The 19,815-nt window shown below is 37.3% G+C and overlaps 1 pseudogene; it reads right to left on the bottom strand.

Annotated features, from left to right (window-relative positions):
* Nucleotides 1–7,805: 7,805 nt before the first annotated feature.
* Nucleotides 7,806–19,815, bottom strand: part of LOC127431084 (proline dehydrogenase 1, mitochondrial-like) — a 39,559-nt pseudogene continuing 27,549 nt past the window's right edge.

The raw sequence follows: 19,815 nt of genomic DNA on the forward strand, positions 1-19,815 counted from the left end.
ACAGAAAGCAGATGTTCACTGCTTTTGGATGACACACAAAGTGCTCTGAGAGAGAGAGAGAGAGAGAGAGAGAGAGAGAGAGAGAGAGAGAGAGAGAGAGAGAGAGAGAGAGAGAGAGCAGAGCAGATGAATCAATGATGTTATAAAAACAGTAGAACAGCTTTTATGATGGATTTCCGTTAAGCCGCAGGTGAAAATAAGGAAGCTAAACTCACTGATACACACACCCTTTTTATCTGCACATACTCATCAAAACCTTGAATGGAAGATGAGACAAACAAACAGGGGGAAAATGACTAAAACTATCATTGGCATGAATCTGTGCAATTTTTAAACTCATTCAGGGTAAAATCAGACAGGTTTTTGAAATAATACTGACATTAATAAAAATAAATAAATAAATAAATAATCGAATTTCACCATTATGAAGCCAAAGCGGATAGGTCCTGGATGCTGATTGAAAATGTGATGCCTTTATTGTAAAGATTTGATTTTTTTTTTCCTCCCCTTTTCTCCTCAATTTGGAATGCCCAATTCTCAATGTGCTCATGGTGGTGTAGTGACTTGCCTCAATCCAGGTGGCGGAGGATGAATCTCAGTTGCCTCCACGTCTGAGACTGGCAATCTGTACATCTTATCTCATGACTTGTTGAGCGTGTTACTGTGGAGACTAGTGCGTGTGGAGGCTTCATGCTATTATCCGTGACATCCACACACAACTCACCACATGCCTCACCGAGAGTGAGAACCACATTGTAGCGACCACAAGGAGGTTAACCCAGTGTGACTTTACCCACCCTAGCAACCGGGCCAATTGGTTGCTTTGGAAGCCTGACTGGAGTCACTCAGCACACCCTGGATTTAAACTTGTGACTCCAGGTGTGGTAGTCAGCGTCTTTACTTGCTGAGCTACCCAGGCCCCCTTGAATTTGTTTTTTGCTGATTGGTGGGTCTCTTTAAGCAATAAAGCATGAGAGACCATGCTATATTGTGAATTTAGTCATGGCAGAAGTGCATTGCTAGGCACAATGTTAAGTGGACCCCTTCAGCCATGACTAAATTCACAATATGGCACAGTCACCACATAATAAAAAATATTTAGAACACAAATGTTCATAAATTTTTTATTTTTTTTATTTTTATTAAATCATTAAATGCTATCCTTATGGAAGAAAATATAGTCCCTGGCTGTATACAGTAAACAGAACGTTGCTAGGTAACAAGAATGGGTGCCGTGGAGTGATCCAAATAGAAGTTCCGTGAAGAGGTCAGAGCTGTGCTTTATAATGAATAAAGCACGGCTGTTGACCAATCAGAATCCAGGACCGGAACTATCTGTTTTATCAATGGGAATAAAAAGTCATACCTTTTCGTACAAGGCAAGTTGCACAATATTTTCCGATGTCGTTGCCTTGTTCAAATTATTACGCGATGTCATGAGACAATCTGTGAAGATTTTGCGAGACAAACCTCTGACAGAAGGTCTATTCACACCGAGTCCATAAAAAAGATGAATCTAAAAACTATTTCACTCCTGTACAGTAGACGGCGCTGTTGCGGTGCTGTTGTTATACCAGTCTCCTGTTCGCACCCTTCAGCTGTTAGAGACTAATATAATAAACGCTGTTAAAGCATTTCTTTTCCTAATTTGACATAACTGTTTCATTATGTTCTTTCCATGATGTTGATGATTTTGAGGATATAATCTGTTTTTTTATGCGAGTAAGATGAATAAAGAGCACTGTTTCATATTTATTTGCACATGTAGTTTGCTACAATTAGGTCTATATTCCTATTAACTATTTTTTTTAATGCCTGGATAATATTGCACAAGTTCCAGTGATATAAATACATGTGGAATAATGTACATTGCGAATAACAGTAGAGTATAAATATTATGCATATATTAAAAATAATATAAAAGAAAACACTGCTCACAGTCTTTTCTTTATTTAAGTTATTATATGCCTGTGTTTGCCAGTTAATTAGCGCCACCAAGACGTTGGATTGAGCAGCTGCAGCGACTCTCCAAAAACTCTCCAAAACATCTTCATGTGAGGCATTATAAAGCATATAGATCCATGTTTAAAAATAAATAATAATTAAAAAAAACATACTCAACACTACACTGCTGCCTACCCCTGGTTGCTATTGCTAGGATAATGTTGGACTTTGTCATTGTTCAATAATGCAGTTGAATTACAAAACAAAATAAATAAAAAAATTAATTGAAATCCCCCACTGTCTGAATGTTTGACAAATTCAGTTAGGGTTGCCACCTGTCCTGTAAATACAGGATCGTTTAGATACAATTATACGTCCTGCATATAATCAATATGGGATGCGATTTGTCCTGTATTTAAGCTGGTCAGATGGTATCACGGTGAAATCATTCCAGATCGCTAATTTAACATTGATTTAAGTTGGAAAATGTGCCTATTGTGGGTAAAGGACCGTCTGAAAAGTCCACAAATGGTGCTAAAACTGTGGATTTTTTTCTATATAAATGTTCAATAAGATCAAACAATGTATGAACACAATCACCGAGTCATAAAGACAAGTACAGTGGAAGGAAAAAAAAAATATGTATAAACCAACCAAAATGTATACATAAGATAAAGGAGACAAAAAATCGAAAAGATAAAAATAAATATATTTTTAACATATAAAAGATGTATATTTTGTATAAGTCAGGGGTCAGGAAAGTTCTAATTTTAGCATATAAGAAAGGGTAGACAGTTTATATTAATAACGCATATTAACACAACGCATTTAGTGCTAAAACTGTGGAGGATGTGGTTAGGGGCCGTGATCCCTACATTTCTGAGCCTTTGGCAACTTCCCATGAGAAATAGCTGGAAACACTGGGCGAACGATTTGTCGGACCTGCTGTGAATAGCTCTATTAGAATCCATTGTTCCCATTCAAAAGCTCGTTTGGAATGAACAATCGCACAGAAAATAACAGGTTTGGTGTGAACAGGCCTTAATACCTGTATATTGCGATTTGTTACTTGCTTCTCGTTAATCTTCACTGAACTTCGGTGCTTTGTGGAACAAGTGCGCAACCTCCTGCTTTCCTTCAGCATAGCATCATAAGTACCTTATTGTTTAATTAAAATTCATTTGACCTGGTTTTAAGGAGATTCTGTTTCCAAATTTGTGGTCTGTAGGCCACCCCAAAGGTGCCCACAGGGAAGGCCATCATGAAGCAACACCATTAGGGTGCTTAATAATGGAGTCTGTGGTCACGCCATCTATTCATTTTTCACTCTCATCTGATTAAGGGCATCTATCCTCTCCAATTATCTCCAAACCTCTTACTGGTGACCAGCAGGAGAAAATCTGGACTGCTTTTTACACTCCAGGACTTCCACAGAGAAAGATTTCAACACAGTAGTTCCTCTCTGGTGGGTTTCCACCAGCCTACTCAATCAAAAAGCGATGCACACATGCCTGTGCTGGCATTTCTGCCTATTTTAAGCAACTTTGGACTTTTCATATTTTTCTAAAATGATATTCTTTTGGAAAAGACATTATTGCAATGCAAATTAGCCTTGTTTTATGTGTTTTGTGTAAGCTTATGCTATAATACATTATATCAATGAAATTATGAGATTCTCCTTGATCCATTGCACAACATCATTTTTGAGCGATGAGTTCCCCCAGGATTTTCCTATGGGTGTTTATGATGTCAGTTTGGTATTTATGAGTAAAATAAGGTCTGTGGTAAACATTACTTTAAGATACTTGGACATTTTGTTCTACAACTTAAATTACACACAGTCATACCCCAAATTTGAATTCTGTAGCCACCGTGTTTTTTTTTTTTTTTTTTTTTTTTTAAGTATGTCGCTAACAAGTTGCAAGTTAAGGACTACTACGTTTTTCATTTCATCAGGCACATTCACTCACACAATCACATAATTTTAATAATAAAAATGTGTTACATCTGTATAGTGCTTTTCTAGACACTCAAAGCGCTTTACATAGTATAGAGGGAATCTCCTCAACCACCCAGGGGCATGTTTACGATTTCTGAGGCCCTAAGCAACCGACCAGCCCGGTGCCCCAATTTAGAAAATGTTTGCTTAAAAAATTACATAAAATTGATTTTAAATAATAATTTTAAATTCATCCTTTCAGCCATTGTAGCCATGTACATTCAAAATGTTTAATGAAACATTACAACCATAGTTTTCCTCAGGAGGACTTCCATACTAGCCAGGCTCAACCCTGCTTGATTTCAGTGGGTATCCAGGCGAGAGTTGCAGGGTGATGTGCTGCTGGCTTGCATATTAGCTTTCTGGGTTCACTTACAATATGACATCACAGCTGTATGGCTCTGTTTTGGGATGATTTTACTACAAATACCAAAGAACTATGGTTACTGTAGTAAAATCATGGTTAATTTTTGTAAAGGAATGTCACTCTAATTATATACAGTATATACCTACATAACTATGTGAAATTATTGAATTGTGAATAATAATTAAATAATATAATCCAATTGTTATATCTGATTGTCATCAAAAAAATTTGTTCTTCATATATTGTAGCTTCAATGTAGTTAGCTACTTTTTGTTAGTAGCTTATAGTGTAGCTAGCTATTTTTTTTAAAAGAGTGACTTAAACAAGTAAGTACTTTAAGTTACGAGTAGCCTGTAGCTTCAAAGTAGCATCCCCAACACTGCTTAATTAGATTTATGATGAGGCAAGTCACTTACTTTAGGTTTTTTATTTCTTGCAAGATCTGGCAACCGTACCTTGTTTGCAATGTATTATAAATGCACAAGCAGAGCAAGATACAGAAAGAGAGAGCAAGTTGTAAGAGGAAAGACTGTCCTTAATGGAAACACCCACCTTTGTTTCAGTATTTCAGGAATCTTCCCACGTATCTGCTGGTGAAATCAAATTAAGAGAAAACTGCAAGGCCCTGTCAAAGCACAGAAAAGGTAATTAATTCCTGAGCTAAGGCTCAAACCCCGCTCAAACCTCTCTGCCAATGTTCTACCTGCGGCTCCTGATAAGTGTCACAGTAGCTAGCCACCACCTTCACTCACGTGTGCCAGTCCATATTTCACAAAGCAGGAATATGTGTGTGTTCAGTGTCAGGGACAGTGAGTAACTAACTTAAACTAGCAACGCTACTAACTTAAAGGGCAAGTTTGTTATTTCTGTGCCTCTAGCAGCACCAAGCGGAATTGCAAAAAGAACGACTTTTTCAAACAGGTTTACCTAAACACTCCCCTACGTTTTCCATTGGTTAAAGGGATAGTTCACCCAAACATGACAATTCTCTCATAATTTACTCACCCTTGTGCCATCCCAGATGTGTATGACTTTTTTCTTCTGCAGAACACATGGAAATTTTTAGAATATCTCAGCTCTGTAGGTCCTTACAATGCAAGTGAATGGTGATCAGACCTTTGTAGCTCCAAAAATCACATAAAGATAAAAGCAATCCATATGACTCCAGTGGTTAGTTAATGATGAGAAACAGAACAATATTTAAATTATTTTTACTTTAAATCTCCATTTTCACTTTCATATGTGAAAGTGAAACTAAACATGCACCAAATGTGACTTTCAGATGTAAAAGTAAAACTGGAGGACTTAAATATGATCTGTTTCTCACCCACATCTATAATTACGCTTCTGATTATATAGATTTAACCACTGAAGTCAAATGGATGACTTTTATGTTTCCTTTATGTGATTTTTAGAGCTACAAATCTGATCACCATTCACTTGCATTGTATGGAGCTACAGAGCTGAAATATTCTTCTAAAAATCTGTGTTTGTGTTCAGCAGAAGAAAGAAAGTCATACACATCTGAGATGGCGTGAGGATGAATAAATGATGAGAGAATTTTCATTTTTGGGTGAACTATCCCTTTAAACACACAGAGTCCAGCCCCAAACTCATGTTATGTCATGCTAGTCAGAATGCTCAAACAAATTTAGCAATGTTTTTATAGTGTTGTTTCATTACTATACTACAGTATGTGGAATATAATCTACATACAATGCCCCATGGTTATGGAATAGAAAAGCTATATTTGGTTCTTTCCAAATTCAGCAACTTTAGTTGTTTTATTGTTTGCTATAAAAATTACAGTGTACCAGACTGTGCTTAAAGGGCCAATATGAATTTTCCATTGTATGCTATGAATAATTTATTGAAATTCATGTTTTGATAGTATATACTGTAACTGATTGTATATAATGATACATAACAATACTAACTAATGCCACAGGCTGTGTGGTTAGTTTGAAATAAACCTTATTTTCTAGAGCGTATGGTAAAATCAGGGGTCACATGACCACTGTCAACCTGGTAATTAACTGCATGAATGCGCCTGACAAATGAAACAGAAATATGACTTAAAGCTGTTTAAATATGTTGAAGCTTAAAAGGAAGATATAAGCATTAGCTCTGTTCCAAAACCTAGCGAGCTGCCTTGTCGTCTACAATCTACATAGGAAAAATTTCTCATAAGCAGGCCAGATGTTACTATATATTATAAAGAGATCACATTTCTAAGTATACATTTAATATATGTGCATTATGAAAACTTACAAGCAGTTTACTATAGGTAATACACCTGCTTCCTCCCAACGGATCTCATTGCAAGTTAAATCCCAAAAGCCTCCCATCTTATCTATGCAGACTCTCCACCTGTGTGTCTGTGATCAGCAGTTCTGTGTATACATTAATTCTGTAAGGCTGAGGAAGAGCACTGGCTGTAGTTGCTGTCTGACCAGTATTAAAATCCAGAAGACAAAACCATTCAAATGTGCCTCTCCTTTTCCCAAAAAGAGTGACTCTCTATTGAGCAGAACTTTAAGGAATAGTTCACCCAAAAATGAAAATTCTGTCATTATTTATTCACCCTCATGTTGTTCCAAACCCATATGACTTTGTCTAACGAGGAACTCAAAAAGAGATTCACTTTCAATGTATGAAAATGTACACGATGATGCATGCATTTAATAAAAAAAATGTAATGCAATTAACACATTTTCCAATTTTCACATTAGATATTGACATTCTATTCAGCTCTATTCTGAACACTGGCTGGAATAGGGCAGAACTGATGCACACACCACAAACACACACAGTGATTCCGTGTCAGTGATCAAGTGATGGGGAAAGGACCTCTTACAAAACAAACCCAGATTGGACTTGTGACAAAAATCGAGTACATTGCAGCCTTTGTAATGCAGAATTTAATAACCACAGAAACATATAAAGTCTTAACTATAAGCTAAAATCCAAACATACGATAAATGGCACTGATGAGGGACTGCTGTATGCTCAGTTTTCAAACAGTTTCAACTTTGAACCCGTTGCCGCTGATCTCTCGAAGCATCAGCTAATGATTACCGGACAATTCACATGAAGCATAATTAAGTGGTAAGAACCATCTTTGGAATGGCATTCTATAATACTCTATACATTCTAATATAATATAATACTAAGAGTAGTATGGGTAGTACGACATTCCAAAGTCACCCGTTCTATGCAGTATTTTTCATGTGGAGTTAAAAGTGCCACTTAATGCTGGGTATCTATTGGATAGCCACAAACTGCCAGCTGATTAATATTGTGGAGAATGAGCGTTTAAGAGATTTAATGCCCATTGGAACTAATACTAGTTCTTTCGTTTAGTCAAACTCCTACTTTGACTTTGGGAAACGTGTTATTTGATTTGATGCTATTTTTGTCATGATAAATAGGACCCAGATGCAGGAGTAAAAATATAACAATGTTTAATAAATGAGAAGTAGAACAAACAATGGATCAGTCCAGAGATGAGGTGGGAGAAGAAGATAGTGAAGGACTCTGATGGAGACAGCTGCAGCAGGGAGAGTAGAGATAATATTCCAATGTGTGTAATGGCAGCGACTGGAGCAGAGAGAAACACTGGTGAGTGGTGAATGGAGGAGATGGAAATGGCCGGAGCACAGGAAAGGCAAAAATATCCAAATTAGAGAAAACGAGAGAAAGGCGTGAGAAACACGAGTAAACATGGCACATACAAGAACGATCCAATACTAAACTCACACAAAAGGGCTGCTTATAAGGGAAAGAGAAGATAGTGTGCAGATGCTGAGCTAATCAAGCAGCGGCTGGTAATGAGCGTTGCTAGGCAACGCTGCCACGTGATTAATCCCGCACCGCAGCAACTCGAGGGAGACACACAGAAACAAACCGACAAAATGAATCCTCCCATGACAATTTTAGTGCATTTCTATCTTTATATTATAGATGGCTGTTTGGAAAATGTTAATAAAAATCATTGTTATATATTGTTTTGTTTTCTTTCCTAACAAGGAAATAAATGCATTTTTAACAGGAAAATAAGTATATACTTCATAGTAAATTTTCAGCACTTTCAAAATCTGTGATTAATCACTATTAACTGTGAAAAATAAAGAAATAGTCGCTTTGGATAAAAGCATCTGACAAATGAGTAATCATGATTAAATATTTGAATCGACTGACAGCACTAATTATATTTAAAATACAAATGTATCAATAAAAATAGTTTAAATAGTTTAAAATGGGTCCTGTTATATTTGAAAGAGAAATTATTCATGTGGATCCATGACGGACTTGGATATAAACAGAATTGAGATTTACTTTAGAGTAAACCCTTTTGTCTTAAAACCATTAACAGCTTTTTATTCATCTTCTCCAAATACTCAATGGGGGGGGGGGGGGGCAGAAAATATTAACAGAGAAAGAGAGAGAGAGACTGTTAGATAAGCATAAAAGGCTCCATTGCCTGGATAATAAAAGAGTAGATTTAATTCTTGATCTGTGTATGCTAAACACCAGATTCATTAAGCTGCAAAGTGAACTTAAAATCATCATCAAAACATACTTTCAGAGCTCATTGAGCACACCTGAGCAGAAAAGATACATCACGAGCAGCGAGGGCGTGTTAATAAAGTACAGCCATGTTTTTTTTATTTTTTTTATTCACAATGAAACAGTGCAAATGACAAACAAACCACTCAATTGGAATATATTACATCTGAAATATAATCTTTACACTACTTTATCCAGTGTAGGGTTACGTGCTGTTGTCACCACTCCAAGCTGAGCACACTATATGCACCCACAATCCCTCACTCTGAGTACACAATGTCGCATTAATGAAATATAGTTCTGGAACTCCAGGGGTTGTTATCCTTGAATTCATACAGTAATTACCAGAAAGTGATACTGATGTGTTTGTTTATTAGTGTTTAAATCATGCTTATATTTTTATTATCGGTGCTCCGCTTGATGAATAAAGGTGGGGTATAAAACAGCACCGCACACTCAGGCGGCTGACATTTTAGGGAGCCCTTTCATAGTCATAAAGATGTCGGAGAGATGGATGAGCTGTATGGATGTAGTAGAAGACCTCTCCACTGGTCATTCATCGCATGAGCTCTTTCCACAGATAGTCTCTCTCCATCTGGGCTCCTTTCATAATGCTGCGGTTCTCCTGTGCTCGACGGGACAATTACGGGATCACCTCATTCACCGGACCATACGGAACGTACTTGTACACTGGGAATACTGCCTGAGCTACAGATATACACAAAAGAAAACTATTATTTCATGTGTTTTAAAACTTTCTAAACATGAATCCCATTTATGTATACAAATGTAACATTGCATTTATAAGTCGGAATTATGGTAGCGCTTTACAATAACTTTCATTAAACATTATTAATGATGCTTAACAGACAACATCTTAAACTTTGCTGAGTAACTCATCGCACATTGTAGTAGTAAATTTTGCATGGCCAAGCACCACTCACATACAGTATTCTATAACAGTTGTGGTGGCCACTTCAGCCTGTCAGCGGGGGACTGTGCTGTAGCATGCGCTCTTAAAGGCACCTCCGCTTAAATCTCCCCTCGACCTTTTGACATTTTTGAACGAAAGCCCCCATTCTGTGCACATCATTGCTTGGTGGCACCCTTTGACATTGTGACAGAATGTTAATGATATTTGTCACTGGTATACCTTTATCAAATGAGGCTACACCCTTAAGCAGCGATTATATAGAAATTAAGGATATAACGTAACGTTACTCATTTACACAGACTAATTTACTCACTGGTGGATGCTAGACACCATCACTTCATCACAAGATGTCATAGGCATGCTCCCGATGTGAAGGCTGTTCCAATAGGTAGGTATCTTAACTGTGCTTCCTCCTAAGATATATTGTTTTGGCCAAATTCTAAGGTATCATCTTCCCTGGGTAGGCGATCCCAGAATGCATAATGATGAGCACGGTGGAAGAATATATCCTCTCGCGGCACCCACATTGAAATCAGTTGCGAGTCGAGTCAACCGTGCTGCGCATGTGGAGTTGCTACCTATGAAGAGTGTTGCAAATCTGTCTATTATAAGGCTCCATTTCAGTTAGGATGCTGCCATAGAATATAGCTGCCTATGTAGGCAGGACCCAGAGACAGACCCAGTGTCTTGCATAACCAGATTTTTGACTATCGGCATGAAGTTTGGTTCCCTATTGACACTTATTTTGGCCGAGAAGTGACCGTTCACTTTTTTTATGTTACATTTTAGGACGTGTAAATCTAAAACCAGATACTAAACTGAAAGCAGAGTGGAATATAAAGGTTCAAGGCTCTCTCATTAACTTGCTACTAAGTGTCACAAATCAAACTCTTAAATATCCATAAAAGATTTTAAGCCATGAACCTTGCAAACATTGGCAATATAGTGAACAGCTCTTCCTTGGATGTGCGCATTGTAGCAGCCTGGGAAGCCATCTAATCAAATTGGAGCTAGTCGTTTTGAGAAAGCTATTGCAATTTTTGAGTGCAATATGGACTGGTTCATTAAAATAAATTTATTTAATTAAATAAATTGGTTCATTAAAAAAACATGGTTTGATGTTTTGTTATATAATGCAATGAAATTCAGTCATTTTTAAGTGTGACCAAAAAGTGTCCAAATACTTTTTGGGGCCACTGTGTATGTAAATCAATTTTAATGAGAATTTATTTGAAATATAATTAAAATTTTTAATCAAATGAATTACATGGCATGCCCATTAATTGATCAAAGTAATCGTATAGCAATATTTGCTAAGAAAGGCCTCCAATAAAGATAATCCCAAATAAATAATACATAATAATTCAAATAGTTCTTAATATATTTATCATAAATAGAATAAATCAGATATTCAGATTAAAATAGATTTCATTATTGTGACAGATGAGTAAAGCATTGATTAGACAATACAAATAGTGGCTTTAGCAGTCAGTACAGACCTATTTTTTTTTTTTTTTTTCTACTCCCATTTAATTTGTTCTGTTCTCACAAGGCGGATTCTTGTGTTTCATCTGCACTATTTTTAATTGTCGGTCCATGTACATTGGAGTCAGACTGATGCTTTTGGAGCATCATGCTGGTTTTCAGTGTCATAACGACCATGTTTTCAGGGAGGCTGTGTCAAGTTAAAAGTAGTTGAAACTTTGAAAATTGTGTCTCAAGATCTCTGCATTCTGTTGTGCAGTGTCCTGCAGTCAAGAACGTGTCCTGTGCGATCAGCTCTCATTCTGTGGCTCCGCTGCTTGTGAGGTTTGTTGACATTCAAGCTTGTATTGCTCCGATGGTAGGAAAATTAATGTATTTTTGCTTTCATTCCTTTGTGCTCCATCATGCTCATTTTGGAGCAAAATACAGTTGCATTTATAGAAGTCAAACTGTTTTTAATTTGACACAGAGTCTTAAAAACTTGTCGCACATGGCGAGAGACTTCGGAAAACAGCAAGACACATTGCAAAGGTCAAAGACGTCTGTCTAGTGAATGTTTGCATACAAAAACAATTAAAATCCAAGATGGATCCAAGAATGCATCCTGTGTGAATATATTCTCGCTATGTGTGTCATCCACACAAATTGCCAAACCCAATTACACATTAATTTGTTTTCTGAATGCGTTAACACATTTACTCCCAAAAAATTATGAGATTAATCACAATTAAATATTTGTATCGAATGACAGCCCTAATACTGACAGAGAGAGAAAGACAGACAAAGATTTACCTTCTAAGTGTATGTTTAACCGTGTCTAGATTGTGTGATACCACCATGACATTTGCTCTCTTGTTCCATTCAGTCTCCTCCAGCACATAATCCAGATACCTGAAATACAACAGTAGCTCATATATCACCCTGCTTTCAACTTTTAGCCAACATATTTAGTTGACTGTTGACCGCCAAACACACAAGCTTGTGAAAAGATCTGATTTATTTTGAAAGCTGTCAGAAAGTGCCTTAATCATAAGAGGCTTACCCATGGTGAGATAAGCCAAAAGTCTAGATAAATCTCTCTTGCCTCTGAAATATTCTGTCAGTGTGTCTGGATGGAGCTCAGTTCAAGGTAAGTATCATGTTCAGATAAGGATGTATATAATACATGCCTCTTAATACTGCTGATATGGGCACAGATCCAACTTGGCCATGTAATCTCGCTACTCAAAGAGAGGAAAAGTGAATCTGATTCTGAATCAGTGGTTCTAAACTAGTAGGTCACAACCCAAAAATGAATTGCAGGTCAGTTCTGTAATGCTAATAATGATGCCAAATTAATAAAATGCAACTAGCCATATAATTGTGCATTGGTAGGATAGGAAAAATAAATAAACTAGACTAATCAACTTTTAAAAATTAGGGGGGAAATGCTTTTCATACCTTTTGTTGTTGATGTCAAAGGTTACTTTATAATATGGCTAATAATAATAATAATAATAATAATAATAATGTATAAAATATATAATATATATTAAAATAATATATTAGATAATAATTTACATATTTTTCAGCCTTTGCAGTATAAGGTAATATTAATTATTTTTAAAGTTTGATTTTAAGGACATATTTGTTGCTTTTGTACGATAAACAACTAATGTGTTGGGTTGCCAATTGATGTCCAATGTAAAATGTGGGTCTTGAACTAAAACTAGTTGAGAACCGCTGTCCTAGACTTCTCTTTCAACTGAGAATTTTGACACAACTCCACAGCTCTGTTCCAAACTGTGACATTTACAAGGAAGACGTTTGAAAAGTTTCTTGCCTGTGGTATATTATGTTCATGGTTTCATAGTCTGGATTGATGGGATCATAATATCCAATATCTGCTGCTCTGCTTCTCTCCCGGTACATGTAAGCCCCCCTCACCAACTTAATTTTGTATGTGTCCATTTTGTTGGAGTGAGGAGGAAGATGGCGCCGTTCTGTGTGTTGGCTAGCCCTCACTTTCATCCTGTGTTGTTTGTTTGGTTTTTCTTTGCTTTGTTGTTATGTTTTCATGCACACAGTCAGCCCCATTGGGTTTATGATCGCCAAACTTTACTGCATATTCGTTCTGTTGGTGTGGACTTGTCTACTAGCGGAAAATGCTTCTTTCACCCACCTTTTACTCTGCCAGTTCCAGCGAGAGTATACTCACCTGGATGTGCGTATTGCAAGAAAAAACGCTGAAGGAAACATGGTAGACATGCTGGTGTTTCAACGAGAACTAAGAGAGTTTTGGATAGTTTACCATCTGTCTTCAGAAACTCGACTGTGAATGTATTGATGAGGACTCTCGTGTCTTCTGCCTGTTTTCCCAGCCCTGTGGTCTCTGACTCCAAGGATTATTGTTAGAAAACCACAGGATTGCTTCAGAGGCATGAACTCAAACAATCTACACTACCTCAGGTCGGCAGGAGCTTTCGGGCAACTTATCGGGTAGGCCTAACTCTTGGGTTTCCAGCTTAGTAAAGATGGCATTGATTAATGCAAGATCCATTTCAAATAAAACATATTATCCTTAATGACTTTTTGACAAATTGGACTTTTTATTTATTTCGGAAAAGTGGCTTAATGATTTTAGCCCTAATACTTGATGAATTTAGCTCTCTTGTTGAACTTTCCCCAGCTGGTTGTGACTTTTTTAGCACCCCCAGAACTGTTGGTCAGGGTGAGTTGGATTGCCACTGTTTTCAAACATCTTTTCAAGGAGATGGTAGATATCATTAGCCCTAGCATCATGTCTATCATCAATAGTAGTCTTGTAGACGGTGTGGTTCCTCTCTGCTTTAAGCAAGCAATTGTTCAGCCTCTTTTGAAGAAGCCAAGTTTAGATCCTCTAGATCTGAAGAATTATCAGCAGATCTCTAAGCTGCCAAGTCTTTCCAAGATTTTGGAGAAAGTAGGTTTATCTTAGCTGAAGTCTTTTTTAACTCAGAACAATGTCTTAGACAAGTTTCAATCTGGATTTAGGGCTGATCACAGTACTGAGTCAGCTCTGTTAAGGGTAGCAAATGATTTGTTACTAATTGGTGACTCAGGTAATCATGCTGCTTTAATTTTGTTGGACCTCAGTGCAGCATTTGATACTATTGATCATCAAATTCTTATTAGTCGTCTAAGGCAGTGGTTCTCAACCAGGGGGCCGGGACCCCCTGGGGGCCTCAGCACATTTCCAAGGGGGCCTCAAGATGACTTAAAATTAATTTAAAATAATAAATATTAAAATAATTAAAATGATACAACTTAATTAAAATGCTAAAAAGATGTGTGCCTACAAATTATAAACAGACTCTTTCTGAAACTTCTAGAATCAAAAATGATCCTTGATTAATTATCTTAATCAGACACATCTAGTTTCGAGTGAAGAGGCCTTCAAATATTGTCTTGGATAGTGGGGGGCCTTGGAGACAAAAAGGTTGAGAACCACTGGTCTAAGTCATGCTGTAGGATTATAATGTACAGTTTTAAGATGGTTTATATCTTACCTTGAAGGTAGATCCTTTTCTGTAAGGTTTGGAGATTTTTCTTCTTCCTCAGCACCCATTACCTGTGGTGTTCCTCAGGGATCTATTTTAGGTCTGATTTTGTTTTCTTTGTGTATGCTATCCCTTGGCATGATATTTAAGAAAATCATAAGTGGTATATTTAAGTGGTATAGCTTACCACTTCTATACAGATGACACTCAAATCTATCTCCTCCTGCAGCCTGGAGTGAATAGTTCTTTTAATTTGTTGTTGTTATGTTTAGAAGAGGTTCAAGGTTGGCTGGGTCAACATCTTCTCCAGTTAAATGAGAAGAAAACGGAGATCATTATCTTTGGATCTAATGTATGTGGTGTAGATATTACCAATGGCTTAGGGTCATGAGCCGTTAATCTGCAAAGCCAAGTGAAAAATCTGGGTGTTGTTTTTGATTCAGCACTAAAACTTGACAAACAGATTAAGGCTGTTGTGAAAAGTTGTTTTTATCAACTAAGAGCCATTGCCAAAATGGAATCGATTTTATCCTTCAGTGATCTGGAGAAAGTTGTACATGCTTTTATCTCTTCCAGCCTCGACTACCGCAATGCCCTTTACTTGGGGACTAGTCAGTCATCTATGTCACAATTGCAGCTAGTCCGAAATGCGGCTGCTAGGCTTCTCACAAATACTAAGAGGAGGGACCACATTTCACCATTATTGGCTTCACTACATTGGTTACCGGTACAGTATAGAATTCAATACAAGGTCCTGTTATTTGTTTTGAAAGTGGTTCATGGTATGGCCTCTGGTTACCTCACTGAGCTTATACATTTGCATTACTCATGTAGATCACTAAGATCGGCCAATCTGACTGTTCTCAGATCGTGCTTAAAGCTCAAAGGGGATCGGGCTTTTTCAGTTGCTGGTCCGAGGTTGTGGAATGGTCTACCTCTTGAGATTAGATCCTCGACTTCTATTTCTATTTTTAATTTGCGTTAAAAAAAATTTTTTTTCATTGGCTTTTAATACTTTATGGACTCTGGTTGTTGTCTTTTTTATGCTTGTTTTCATTTCCTACAGTTTTGGTTATTGTGTGATGTGTTTATAGTTGTTTGTATATGTTATTTTCAATGTACTGCACTTTGGTGCTACAGTGTACATTGAAAGTACTTTATAAATAAATGAGACTTGAGACATGAGACTTAGCACTGAAACACCAGCCCTCTCTCATCGACAGCTCAACGTCCATGGAGACATTAGCAAATGCCTTCTGAGCAAAGAGAATGATTTCAGTTTCAGAAAAAATACCATTGTTTTAAAGAGAAAATGTCAAGGAAGCAACATTTTTCTTGCTCTTTTGAAATAGAAGTTTGGTCTACAATGTAGACATAGTTTGACATTCACAACACAAAGCATCATTTACATACAGAACTCTAAAAGGTACAGTAGCAAAAACAGACTGCTTAATTAAAGGAATAATTAATTATTAATAGTTAGTATAACTATTATTATTAATTAAAATTAAAATTACCTAGATAAATTGGTCAAGCTTAAGTATCCCTACAAGAAACCTTGACTTACATTTTAAGTGGACCTCTTATATGCTAAAAATATTTAGAATATGCCCCCTTTAAAATGTATTCAAAGCTCTAATGAGTGTGTGCACTGCATGCATTTAATCATCACTATCATCATAATTTATTTCCTTTCAGGATTAATTGCAATGCAATGATACTTTGCAACCACCAAAGTGTTAAATGTCAGTTTTGATGTTGCATTATCTAAATGTTAAAGCAATAGTTCACCCAAAAAGAAAGTTCTGTCATCATTTACTCACGCTTAAATTGTTCCAAACACGAGTGACTTTTTGTCTCTCCAGTTGAACACAAAATTAAATGTTAGGCAGAATGTCTCAGTCACCATTTACTTTAATTGCATCTTTTATCCAGTCAATAAAAGTGAATGGTGAATGAGGCTCTCACTCTGTCTAAAATCTACTTTTGTGTTCCATGGGAGAAAGCAAGTCATACAAGTATGAAATAACAGGAGGGTGAGTAAATGAGGACAGAATTTTCATTTATGGGTGAACTGTAACTTTAAATTATGTTATGTACTGACCCACACTGACAAACACAGAGCATGTTTGCTGCAAAGCATCTTACCATCTCACTGAAGATAAATCCCAGAATGCCATCCTCTGATCCATGTTTACACCCTACATATGTGTCATGCGTTTATGTGTGTGTGTGTGTCAGTGTGAAGCTCACTTTGAGGTAGCACTGATAGGTGTTGAATATGACGGCTTTGTCTCTACTGAAGATCCTCTTCATCTCTACAGCAAGTCAGCTGATCGCAGGTTGGAATTACAACTGCTCTGCATCCACCATCAACCTGATGCCATTTTCAACCACATGCTGCTCAGCATACACAAGAATGCATTTTAAAACATAGCCTATATAAATCAGTTGAAGAAAATCTCTCCACAACAGCATTTTAATTAATGTTGCACTTTTCTTTCCTGATATTACCTTGCCAACAAATAATTATGTTATAACATAAGCAATAACAACACTGATGATCTTCAGAATATACACACACTGAGCACTTTATTAGGAACGCTATGGTCCTAATAAAGTGCCCGACGTGGTCTTCTGCTGTTGTAGCCCATCCACCTCAAAGTTCGACATGTTGTGCATTCTGAGATGCTATTCTGCTCACTACAATTGTACAGTGGGGTTATCTGAGTTACCATAGCCTTTCTGTCAGCTCAAACCAGTCAGGCCATTCTCTGTTGACCTCTCTCATCAACAAGGCATTTTCATCCACAGAACTGCTGCTCACTGGATGTTTTTTTTTTTTTTTTTTTTTTTTTTTTTTGGCACCATTCTGAGTAAACTCTAGAGACACTGCATGTCACAGTTTTGCATGAAAATCCCAGGAGATCAGCAATAACAGAAATACTCAAACCAGCCTGTCTGGCACCACACATTATGCCACAGTCGAAATCATTGAGATCACATTTTTTCCCCATTCTGATGATTGATGTGAACATTAACTGAAGCTGCTGACTCGTATTTGCATGATTTTATATATTGCACTGCTGCAACATGATTGGCTGATTAGATAATCGAATGAATAAGTAGGTGTACAGGTGTACCTAAGAAAGTGTTCAGTGAATGTGTGTGTGTGTGTGTGTGTGTGTGTGTGTGTGTGTGTGTATATATATATATATATATATATATATATATATATATATATATATATATATATATATATACAGTATATACACCAATGAGCCAACACATTATGACCACTCACAGGTGAAGCGAATAACATTGATCATCTCCTAATAAGGCAACGAGGGCAACGAAAGCTATCCCGTCTGGTCTGAACCAACATAAGGTCTACTGTGGCACAAGTCAAGTCAAGTATTGTCATTTCAACCATATGCAGCTAGTACAGTACACAGTGAAACGGAACAACATTCCTCCAGGACCAGGGTGCTACATAAAACAACATAAAAACAACATAAAAAAAACACAGAACTACGTGAGACTACACAGACTAAATAAGACCTACACATTACTACATAAAGTGCACGTGTGCAAACAGTACAATATGGTACAATAATTGCTAAAAACAGGACAATAGGCACAGTAAGAGACAGTGCAGTGCCGACCAGTACACAGTTCTAGTGTGAAAGTGTCAGATAAAACAGGTAATGCAAAAGATATAGCAATATAATAGAAAATGCTGTGAATGTAAACATAACATACTATGACATAGTATTCAGCAGATAAGCTTATACCATATATGGACATAGCATTTATTGGGGTAGCTGCCAGGTAGAAAGTGACAAGAAATTAAATACAGTATTTTTATGAATACAGTAGCAGCAAAAAAAATTGGGTAGATAATACATACAGTGCATCTGGAAAGTATTCACAGCGCTTCACTTTTTCCACATTTTGTAATGTTACAGACTTATTCCAAAATGGATTAAATTCATTATTTTCCTCAAAATTCTACAAACAATACCCCATAATGACAACGTGAAAGAAGTTTGTTTGAAATCTTTGCAAATTTATTAAAAATAAAAAACGGGAAAAAAAAAAATCACTCACATAAGTATTCACAGCCTTTGCCATGACACTCAAAATTGAGCTCAGGTGCATCCTGTTTCCACTGATAATCCTTGAGATGTTTCTACAACTTGATTGGAGTCCACCTGTGGCAAATTCAGTTGATTAGACATGATTTGGAAAGGCACACACCTGTCTATATAAGGTCCCACAGTTAACAGTGCATGTCAGAGCACAAACCAAGCCATGAAGTCCAAGGAATTGTCTGTAGACCACCGAGACAGGATTGTATCGAGGCACAGATCTGGGAAGGGTACAGAAAAATTTCTGCAGCATTGAAGGTCCCAGTGAGCACAGTGGCCTCCATCATCTGTAAATGGAAGAAGTTTGGAACCACCAGGACTCTTCCTAGAGCTGGCCGCCCGGCCAAACTGAGCGATCAGGGGAGAAGGGCCTTAGTCAGGGAGGTGACCAAGAACCCGATGGTCACTCTGACAGAGCTCCAGCATTTCTCTGTGGAGAGAGGAGAACCTTCCAGAAGAACAACCATCTCTGCAGCACTCCACCAATCAGGCCTGTATGGTAGAGTGGCCAGACGGAAGCCACTCCTCAGTAAAAGGCACATGACAGCCTGCCTGGAGTTTGCCAAAAGGCACCTGAAGGACTCTCGGACCATGAGAAACAAAATTCTCTGGTCTGATGAAACAAAGATTGAACTCTTTGGCCTGAATGGCAAGCATCATGTCTGGAGGAAACCAGGCACCGCTTATAACCTGGCCAATACCATCCCTACAGTGAAGCATGGTGGTGGCAGCATCATGCTGTGGGGATGTTTTTCAGCAGCAGGAACTGGGAGACTAGTCAGGATCGAGGGAAAGATGAATGCAGCAATGTACAGAGACATCCTTGATGAAAACCTGCTCCAGAGTGC

This window comes from Myxocyprinus asiaticus, chromosome 3 (genome assembly GCF_019703515.2).
Source record: "Myxocyprinus asiaticus isolate MX2 ecotype Aquarium Trade chromosome 3, UBuf_Myxa_2, whole genome shotgun sequence".
NCBI classification, from domain to species: domain Eukaryota; kingdom Metazoa; phylum Chordata; class Actinopteri; order Cypriniformes; family Catostomidae; genus Myxocyprinus; species Myxocyprinus asiaticus.